We start from the raw sequence: 11510 nt of genomic DNA, 5'->3' as shown, positions 1-11510 counted from the left end.
TTGCATTAGTGAGGGGATGAAGTGCTGTATTTTCTCTTTCCAAGTCAAATATTAATGAGAGGAAGACAATATCATTTGTATCATGTCCATTTTGTTTGAGGCTATTCTGCTTGTCAAACCACAGACAAAGATCACCAGGATATGTATATATATATATATATATACTGGTGTGGATCCTTAAGGTCAGTGATTGCAATCTTTGAATTTTTGTTCTTTACAGAATTAAGTGGGCAAGCCTTATCATGTTCCGCTATTACAAGTTTGGGCTGCCATGATAAACCTTTTATTATTTTTTTCTCCTTCAGTCCCATTCCCTCTGTATTGCTGAAGGCTCATGACTATGGTGCTGATATATAATTTAGACTTCCACAAGTTATTGAAAGATCATATAGCAAACTGTAGGCAATCTTTTCACACATGTGAACCGGTTTTAGGTTAGGGCCCAAGTAGATAATTAATTGTCTGTTAAGGGACCCATAATCTGTGCTTACTTTAAATAAGAACAATGTGATATAACTATCTTTCAATGATTAGTAATCTATATATGTGATACTTTGACATCTTGGGTCTTGATGGAGTACAGGCCAGAGGAGCCAAGCAAACATTGTGTGTTGTGAAGAGGTTGAGAGGACAAGACTGGGTCTTGTTTGTGAGAAGGCCACATGCCACATGCTTTCACCGAAACCAATGAAAACTTTTACATAATGGAGCTTTGGATCCTTCATTATTTTGCTCTCTACTTTTGTCCATCCTTTTTTCTTTTTTTTTTTTGGGTTGAAGGTGTTCTACCCTTCTATCGAAGCTTCTTTGAGTCGGCTCTTGTCAGCATCTGAGCTCAAGATATTTGTTGTCGAAACTTTAGGTCTGGTGCTTAGTTGTGGTTATATCATTTGACGCGTATAGTTTTAATAAAGCCTGATATTATTAAGTGCTGTTTTCATGCTTAAAGACGGGAAGAAAGACACCAGATGCGATTCGGAAGTGGGATTCACCATATGGCCCACAAAAAGCGACAGCCCCCACCTAGCTTCTGGAAACCTCCACAACCGTGTAGATGATAACTAGCTGCACTTCATTCATCGACAAACAAAGAGATCAATCCACCCCTTGTTTTAGTCTTTGGTGATGGATATTTTATTCCCTTACTTTGATTTTAGATGGTCATTTTTATGATTAATTGAACAACATATAAGAATATAATTTAATTATTAGAAAAATATATCTGAAGCTAATTGTATGATAAACAAATCTATACGTAAAAACTAAATGCAAAATCGTTAATGTAGAAGGGCTAAGATGTCAAAATGGCAATCAAACAAAGGACTAGAGTCTACAAAAGTTAATTTTTTTTCCACATGAACAATGCTTTAGATTAACCTAGCTAGATGAATAAGCTCTTTTTCACTATCGTTTTGAACGATTGCTATAGAGGGCCCTTGGAGAAACTTTTCTCATTGGACATACTTTGTTTTACAAGTAATGTTTTTGTAGATCATAAAACAAAAATATTCTTTCTCATTGGCCGGAGAAATCTAGCTAGAGAAGAAAGAGGAAAGGGAAGCTTATCGGCAGGAGAGAATTTATAGAGAGCTTTCGAAGGGAACAAGCTCAGGGTCATTGCACTGCTTGCGATCCTCGCAACAGATGAACACGACCGAACGGCCTGTGGAGTTGTCCCTGGCCATGACTCTGTGGTCTTATCTCCTCAACGAGGGAGGAAAAAGCAGAGAATCACAATCCTGATTTTTTGTATTCATTTCTTTTTCGGCCGTGGGCTGAAGTCGGTTGGGCCCTCCGGTTTTGGCCCAAACGGCCATTGTGGGTCGGATCTCACGAGTACGAGCCCAAAACGGCCATTGTTGAAATTGCGACAAAACGAGCACGAGCATGCGAAAAGGCCGTATTAAAATGAATGGGACACGGCTGGCCGCCTGGCCCGGGCCGAGCCGGGCCGCGGTGAGCCGGGCCGTATTAAACGATATCCTCTTTACCCGCTTTCACCGTCGCCTCACCTCTGAATTCCCCTCTCCGATCTCCGCTTTTAAAAAACCTCGGAGGTGAGCTCTCATGGCGGACCACCCAAACCCTTCTCTCCTTCCCCTTCTCGTTCACTTTCTCTTCCTCTCCTCGTTGCTCTCTTTGTTTTAGGGTTTTGGGCTAGGTGGTCGAGTGGGATGGAGATGGAGGTGTCGAGCCGCTGAATCTGAGATGCTCGTCCAAAAGTACGATTGGGGGGAAGTTAGGCGAGGAGTCGAGGGTTGCGAGGCTTTTCTCGCGGAATTCGGAGGCGGAGATCGAGCCGGAGCGGCCCTACGCCGAGTTCTGGATGGGGGACTCACGAGTCCGGGCCTTCGTTCGTGTCCCGGGCGAGTCGGGGGAGCCCTGACTCGGAGCCGGTGACTCTCAGGAAGTGGATTCTGGACAACCCTGGCTTTCTTGGAGAGAAGGTCGTGGACAGATGGGGGGAGCGAACTCCCCTTCCTGTTCAAGGTTGCTCGTTTACTCTGGATTCCCTTTCTTTTGGTGCTTCATGTGTTTGTTGTTCAACGTTAATAATTATTGTGTGTTCTATTCTTTGATTTCCCTTTTTTGGGTTTTGTGAGTAATGTTGGTTGAGGTTCAATTGGCTGTTTTTAGGTTTTATCAGTGGCGAAGGCTTTTGTCGATACAAGCACACCCAGATAAGGAATTGCGAGGGTGCTGCACAGGATGCGGCCGAGTATATATAAGGATCCTAACCAGAAGCCGGAGATGGCGATTGCCCTCACCGATTTCACGGCCCTTTGGCGGTTTGTCAGCATTGAGGTTTATCGTGTGGTTCTTTTATATTATTGAAGCTTAAAATTGCTGGATCAACTTCTGTTGAAGCCATCATGAATTAGTCACATAAACATTCTTTCTGAAAACTGAGCCCTTCTCCTACTTTGATATGAATATATTAGTTTTCGATATGATTGCCCTAGAACATCCATTTGTGCATTTGTTTAGTAGATCAATATTGAGTGAAAGTGGTGACTGATGCATCTTTGTCTAGCTGGCTTGAATGTATACACAGTTTGGCAGGCATGGTTAATACTGCGTTGATACGGGTCAATATTTATTGGTCAGTATGAGCCGTGCTGACATTACTTGAATACTTGTTTGAAACCCATATGAAAAACTAAGCCCCCCAACCTCATTTGTTTCCTTATTCCTCTATCTTATGGTGACTATTTCCCTTACAACTTACTATATTATTCAGTATTTTCTGTTTTAGCCTCTTATGTCTTCCTATTATCTGTCTCTCTGTCTCTGTCTCTCTCTCTCGTCTCTTCTGTGTGGTGGGTGAGGGGTTGTTCTGATCTGTTGTATCGAGCAAGTACTTCTACCCCCGTCATCTTTTATCCTTGTTGAAATTTCAGCTTTAATTGGCATCTTCATCTAGGATATTTGAATTCTGTATCACTTTCTTCTCAACCATTGCATTATCTATTGGGTGAATATCTATCTATCTATTGTTTGACCTAACGAGGCCGTTGTCATTTGGTGTCCCATTAATGAAATGTCGTTCTTCATTGTTGTCATTGTGTGACCACTTAATGGATCACTTTTAGCCCTGTGGAAAATGCCATCTCATCATCAAGTTCATCCAGATCCCCTATAGAAGATGTGATTTTTGCAGTTATATTAAATGATAGGGAAAAGTTATCCGAGAGATATTGGTTTGTTTTAAGGGAAATGCCTTGTATTATATTTTTTTAAAGATGGTTGTCTTTTTACTTTGGAGTCAGGGGCTTGTAGACAATAACCCTCGGTGGTCTAGGGGTTGATAGTTGTTTATATGCAAGAACTGTAACATAGATGCGATTGCCTTTTGCTCCTGTTCCTTTAAAGGAATTTTGACTTTAAGCTAGCTTTTTGTTGAGCTGATTATCAGGGCCTGTCACCCAACTAAAGATTACAGAATCAAGGAATAAATTTCATTTGATGGAAACTGATGAAAAAGAACCTAAATATAGGTAGTTTTTTTTTTGTTATTTGATACCCCATTTTAATTGCTTGAGGATCCTCCTTTAAATTACTTGCAGGCTTCTAACTTTTTTTTATGAGGTTTGAACTACCTCCATGCAGGGATTTTAGGTTTAACCTCAACTTCTTTTATCCGTTGGATCTTTTTTTAGTAAGTATCATGACACATTTTGTAAGAAAGGATTCTAATGCTATGGACATATGTTCTATGTATATACAAACTTCTTGTTTCAGTGGGATGCAGGCATGGTATAAGGGGTTGGTCTGTATTTATATTTGGTGTGTTGCTACCTTTGTTGTCTTTGCTAGTTTAAAAGATGACTGTAAGTGACAGATGGGAGGCCAAGGGGCGATATAGCACCTAGGCTCTAGGTGGTCGCCTAGAGGTTAAGGCCTCGCAAAATTAGAAATTATTGAACAAATAAATAAAAGAAGAAGTCAAATATAGTTATGATCCAGCAATTAAAACATCACATGCCAATAAGATGCAGTGTGTGAATGATAATTATTAGCTTGACAAAATCCAACAGTAATTTATAAATCAGTCTCATCATCTATAGTTAAACATAATGCAAAATGTTAACGTAGGTGGCCTGGGGGCCAGGGAGGTTGTCTTTTAACACATTCACTAGTATGAACCTTATTTTTGAAATGAGTGATTGGAATGAAACAGTGGACTGTTACTTTTATATATGCGGCATTGATTTTTGACAGACATGTCATGGCACAGTATGGTGCATACTGAGCTGTCCACTGACCAGCTTTGATGTGACATGCTATAATTAAATCCTTCCTTCTCAGTCCCCTTCCTGACTTTGTTGCCTTGTATTCAGGGTTTAGTTGCCTGGAGATGTCCTGATGTAATCAAGGTGGTGGTGCACCAAGAATTTGTGGAATTTGTAATTTATCTCATCTTGAACGCAATTTGTTTGGAAATAGTTTTTCTTTGATAAAGATTTGGTTTACCTGCATTATTATCTTGCCAAGCCCTTGAATTACAATTGCAGGCTCCATCCTTGGCTTAACCAACTTGTCTTTCATGGAGTCCCCACTTCCTTTATTCTCAGTATTTCCCCATTAGTTCATTTCACCTTGGCCATCCTGCATCATACTAGACTCTCTATATCTATGTCCCTTCTCTGCTTCCTTGGCATCTAAAATGTAACTTGTACCTCTTTGCTTTCTCTACTACCATGTTTTCCATTAGTGCCATAACATCTTCCTGCATGTATTATAATATCCAGATAATTGCATTCCAACTGAATCACAGGTTTTTGGATTCTCGTCATTCATTAGTGGCTCTCTTATGTATAAATTTACCACATAATTTGCCTTTTTTTCATTGCAGTATTGCACTTCCATGCTTATCTATATCTGACTTCACCAACTAGCATGTCTGGTAGTGATCTCCTCTTCTCATCTTGCATCATCTGTATCATGGGCCTGTTCTATTTGTCACCACCAGTTGAGAGGATCTTTTGGCAATTAGCATTGTGGCTCTATTCTCCTTGAGATTGTTGGATATCACTCGTAGCATTATGTCTTATTACTTTATGCCTTTTGTAATGGTCAATACCTCGCTTTGTTGGTTCCTTTTGGGGACTATGCGGCTCATTTTCGGGCTTGCCTTTTTAGTGGTTAATACTTTTCACCTTGTCTTCCATGGCTGTGTCCTCAACCCTCATCTTGGTTCGTCATGCAAACTGAACACCTTGGGTATACACCAGATCAAGTTACTTCATGTCTGTTTCTATCCTTTTCCTCTATTGTTTAAGAAGTTTTTAGTGTATTTGCCACCTCTAATTTGATGGTGGGAAAGCAATTAGATTGATTACATAGCAGCCTCTTGACTCTTAAGCTTGTACGCATTACAACATATGCAAGTTCAGTGCCTTTTTCGCTGATGTATCTTTTCTTTTTGCCTGAATTTTCCCATATGATGAAATTAAATCTTCTAAGCTTGATGTGTGGATGGTATCTTTTTTATCTTGAAAACTTTTTAAACTAGTCTTTAATCATTTCTTGTTATAATAACTATTTGATAGCTCTACCTTTATCAAGAGATCTGCATGCTAGTTGGCTTTCCTTCTTATCACTTTTATGCATCGAAGAGCCACCACCCTAGGCAACAGTATTGTTGCAATTTTCATTCTGACTAGAACAAGAGGGAAGTTCCACTCAAAGTGAAATAACTGAGTGATATAATTAACACCAGAATCATATGACCTTTTGGATGCAATTTTTTTTAAATGAAATATGTATTCATAGCGTGTCCTTAAAAATTGGCAGATCTCTTGGCATTTTTTAATTCTTGTACTGCCACTTTGTAGGCATTTCGTGGAGTAATTTTGTTGTAGATGTGCCTCTCTTATTTTTCATTATGTCTTCTTCACCATGCTAAGTACATGTTCATATATGGTGTCTACTGCCTCCTTTTATGGGAAGGCACTTAAGCATGTGCATCTTGTTCTTGGAAACAATCTTGTTCTCTGTCTCCCCTTTGCTATTTTCTACAGAGACCTGACATTTTACTATTTTCTCTTAGTAACTGTTAGCTTTACCTATGTTGCTTATCAATGGTTATTGATGTCACGTGGGACTATTTATTTTCTTAGAAAGAAATATATTTATATATTAGTTTGTAAGAGGGGAACAAGCTGTATAAACAGATAATTTGGTGTATCTAATAAGTTAAAGAAAAATCTGCAAACAGTTTGACTTATGGATCACTATGACTGTGCAGGAGCTTAAGGATGTGCTTGCAGGTGTACCAGAGATTGTAGAGCTGATTGGTGATGAAATGCAAGCAAGGTTCTGAATATTAAAGAGCAAGATGGATACATGGAAGTAAAATCCATTCTGCGGTCAATCTTCACTAAGGTTATCTCTGCAAGTAAAGAGGCAGTTTCTGAATTGCTGTCCAAACTAAAATGCCGCTTGAATGTGGAGCATAAGGTACTAGGAATTACTGAATCATATGGAATTTTGAAGTTTCTGGTTATTATTTGTTTCTTCGAAATTCCATATCTATAGAACTGTTTCATTTAACGTCATTTTGGTAATTGATAAATTACCTTCTGGTCAAGTAAATCTTCATTATGCTTCAAAAAATTCTCTCTCACTTCATGATGAGTTCGTAAGTCTTTTTCCTTTTTAACTGCAGTTTAGAATAAAATTTAGAAAGATGTTTCCGTACTATCTTAAGCTCCCACATTTGACTAAAATATGAGGTTCGAGCTTAACTGAGAATATTGGGTATGCTGTTAAATAAAAGGACCTTATTCTGCTATCTGTACCCATTATTAGCATATTATGTCAAAATGTCTGTTTGATCTACTTGAATCTTTTAAAATTTAAGTTTTGGAATTTAATATTTTTTGTAGCCAATCATACCAGTTAGATTTTTAATTATTTACCGATATATGAATCCATAAGAATAGTTCTATAAGCATGAGTCGTCACATTAACTAACTTTTTCTAGCCAACCATATCACCAGTGACTTTTTTCCAATTTTTGATTCCCTGTCTGTGACCTTGTAGCATTGCTGGACCTTATTTTTAATAGAAAAGAAACCTAGACCTTTCTTAAAAAAGATTTTCCAGATTTTAAAATTTAGCTTGACTGCTAGACTTTTTGATTGGATGTACTTCTATATGCATAGGATTTTCTAGAAAATCGACTATTGGGTAGAAGATATTTCATTAGTTAAATGAAAACATTAACAGGGGGAGTTTGCTGCAATTCCCTGACTTTGTTCCCACTTAATAATTCTTGGAGATCATATTATTGGTTCGTAAACAAATGGTTAACAACATACTGAGTTTCGGACATGCTTGCTTCTAAGAAAAGGCCACTGGTAATCTGAAACATTTTTTTTTCCTCTGATATGAGCACCTGGAAATTGGTTTTAATAGATAGTTCTAAAACGCTAACTTTTGGTCATTCTTGATATTTAGAAAGGGTGATTCCTGTTTCCTCTGATAACTCTTCATCTTACGTGCACAATCCTCAAGGTCCTTTTTTAAACCATTATTATTAACTTAGACCACTTTGTCCTAGTAGCTATTTGATTTGCATTGTTATGCTGAGTGCCATGATATAATACCCTGCATTTGTTAAATAGATGGGAAGTACCTCCATATGCTTAGTATCACATATGATATAGAAGTTTAAAAAGTGCTCATTTTTCATTCTCGACTGTTTATCTAGCATGGGAATCCAAGTGTAGAGTTACATAAGACATTTTTTCATTTTTAAACGTTTTGTTTAAGATTATAGAAATCATCAAAGTATCTTCTGCCTTGTAAGTCGATGCAATGACATTTAGTTCTGATGGAAGATTTGGAATCCAATTATTTGTGGTCTCTACGTTTTTAATTTATCATTGTATTTACTGATGTTAATAGCCTGTCATGTGGATCAGATTAGGATGTTGACAGAAAAGGAACAGCTAGTATTACTATTAGAGAAGCAGTATCCAGCTGATGTTGGAGTTATATCAGCATTTTTCTTTAATTATGTGAAACTTAGTCCTGGTGAAGCGCTGTATATTGGTGCAAAATGAACCCCACGCTTATATTTCTGGTGACTGTATTGAATGCATGGCTACATCAGATAATGTTGTGCGAGCTGGCCTGACTCCCAAGTACAGAGATGTGCAGACTCTTTGTTCTATGCTGACATATAAACAAGTTTGTATTCCTTATCATCTTTCCTTGGTATAAAGCTTTTTTCTTTTATTCATGCTTTAGTTTACTTCATTGACCAGCAATTCAAGTTCAATTTTGATACAAAGTGTGTTGGTTGCATATTATCTTTCATTTAGCAATAAAGAACATTCTTGTGAAATATTTGAATATTTTGCTGAAATTCATAGCTGATACTTCTGGTAGTAGACAACACAACAGCAAACGTGTAATTGCAATTATAGCTTGTTTGTTTAGTAAATCTATCACATTCTTCCACCATCTTCATTTGAGGATTTATTATTGCTGACATTGTTCCATTCACAAATATCTTGGTTCAACAATAAATATTCCATTCAACATCTTATCTTTCTTTTGAATCCCAATATCATGCTTTATTTTAAACTCTAGCTGTAATAACTAAATGAATAAAAAAATTGATAACTTTATATAATTCAGTATTTTCATTTATTTGGGTGCTCTCTAGATTGTTTAATACCCTATAAATTTCCATGCTTTACTTGCTTTATATTCATCCTTGATTTAGGTACCTAAGACTCAGCTTTACTATTCATTAGCATCTATTGATGTCATCAGTTTAAAGGCTTTCAGTTTGTTTGTGTGGTTATTGTTGATTTCTCCTAGTGCCACCATGGGAGTAAACCACTGGTCTTAATTATTGATGCTTTTGGGGCTTGCCACCCCGTATGCAGACATATCAATGTGTTGATGTACATGTGGCTTTTCTGTACTCTTGTCTCATCAGTTGGTTTGTTCCCCTTTGATGGTGTAGTCAAAGTTGCATGTATTGTTTCTTATCATGCTTGGATGTCTTCATTAGGGGCTTTACTACACTATGCAGTGTTGGTTCTTTGTTATCTAAGACAGTGGAAAAAAGGTGTCTTGAATAGGTCTGTATTGGTGCCAAGACTAGGTAGCTCTTTGACTCTTAATTCTTGTGTATTGGGAATCAAACGGGTATTGCTGGTAACACATGCACACACATGCACACATTATTTTAGTTTTTGCATTTGTTGTTCTCTTCAGGTTGGACTAGCATAGCTTTAGCATAGCGGAACATCAGCACTTTATGAATATGCCTGATGGCCTGAAGTGCATTTTGATCTGCATCTCTTCCTTTGTTGCCCTGTGATGTTTGCTTAGTTACTTTTTGTTAATGTTGCTAGCATCATTACCAGTTGCAAGGTGTCAAATGGTTTTGGGATCATAAACTTCATGAAGCACAAAGTTTGCACATTTTTTTATATTGCTTTACAAGGCTAATGACTTATATTTGCACAAAGTAATTTTGTGCCTCTAATCAATCCTGTAAGTTCAAAATTTCCTTTTTTTAACTTATGACTGATTATAACTTTTGGTCATGATATTTCCCCATGTACACATGCATTTGCACATCAATATTTGCTATATGTGTATACAGACCCGCAGGCAGACACTCCATCTTTTTTCACAGGCAGGTTTTCCTGCATTTTTCCTATTCATAAATCTGTGAGAAGTGAAACTTGGGCAGGGCTTTCCAGAAATTTTGCAAGGGACTCCCTTAACTCATTACATTTCAAGGTATACACCGCCATTTGATGAATTTGAGGTTGATTGCTGCTTGCTTCCGCTACAAGAGTCTGTGGTGTTCCCTGCCATTCCCGGCCCATCTATTTTTGTTATTGTAGATGGGGAGGGAAGAATGCGGATGGGTTCTGCAAGTGATGAAGTAATGGTCACGGAGGGCCATGTATACTTTGTGCCTGCTCATAGTGAGATTGGGCTAACTGCTGCTCCTGCTGGACCATTGCAACTATATAGAGCCGGGGTGAACAGCAGAGTTCTTTGATCGGTAATTGTCGAACATATATCACTGTGGTTCTCAAATAATAAAGGGCAGTTCTTTGATTAGTAATCATCAAAGATTTCTTATTGTAATTTCAAATAAATAAAGGCAGCCCATTGCATGAGACTCCAACCACTATGAGATCTAGGAAGGGTTAAATGTGTGCAGCCTTACCTCTGGATACAAAAAGATTGTTTTCGTGCTTTGAAGCTATGACGCCCGGGTCACAATATAGCATTCTTACTGTAGTGCCAAGGTTCTCATGTAGTTCTCAAATAAATATGGCAAAATTGCAGTATAGTTTTCGCATGCAGCCTTATCTCTGGATACAAAAAGATTGTTTTCGTGCTTCGAAGCTATGACATCAGGGGCACAATGGAGCAATTTTACTGTAGTGCCAAGGTTCACCCTTTCATGTAGTTCTCAAATAAATATGGCAAATTTGTAGTATAGTTTTCAGGAGCAGTTAAGATTGAAGTTTTTTGTAGAGTTAGGGCCATTTATCTATGTTTATGCATGGTATGAGGTGGAATTGGATACATGTATATTTCAATTCATGACTTTTTGTACTTATTTGTAACTTGACATTATCACACCCATGAAATGTTTCTTTTGTTTATTCTCCAGGATAGCATTTCATGTTTGATATCTGGATAGGCAGTCGTGAAAGCACAGGCGCGGGGACACACTTGCACACATAGCCCATATGTGCATGAGACTCGTGAATCTGTTAGTTGGTTCACTTTGTGTCAGCTGTAGGAGTCTTGCATCATTGACTGGTTATTCAGTTAATTCTCAAAATCGGATGAGATTCAAGAGACCAGAATATTTAGTTTGAAGCAGTTTTGCTTGTATAATTCCTATTTTTGAACATAAGTGCTAGCATGCTGATATTTATTTGGTGGTTCAACATGGAGGAAAAGAAGGGTTATAAATGAATCACCTGCTTCCAGTCTGTTACTGTCGGGGG

At 37.9% G+C, this 11510-nt stretch overlaps 1 pseudogene; it reads left to right on the top strand.

Moving 5' to 3' along the window:
* The first annotated feature begins 2751 nt into the window (after positions 1-2751).
* On the top strand, positions 2752-10609 carry LOC120107467 (annotated as a pseudogene).
* The last annotated feature ends 901 nt before the right edge of the window (positions 10610-11510 follow it).

This window comes from Phoenix dactylifera, unplaced genomic scaffold (assembly GCF_009389715.1).
Source record: "Phoenix dactylifera cultivar Barhee BC4 unplaced genomic scaffold, palm_55x_up_171113_PBpolish2nd_filt_p 000874F, whole genome shotgun sequence".
In the NCBI taxonomy this organism is placed as follows: domain Eukaryota; kingdom Viridiplantae; phylum Streptophyta; class Magnoliopsida; order Arecales; family Arecaceae; genus Phoenix; species Phoenix dactylifera.
This window is presented reverse-complemented; position numbering and strand designations above follow the sequence as displayed.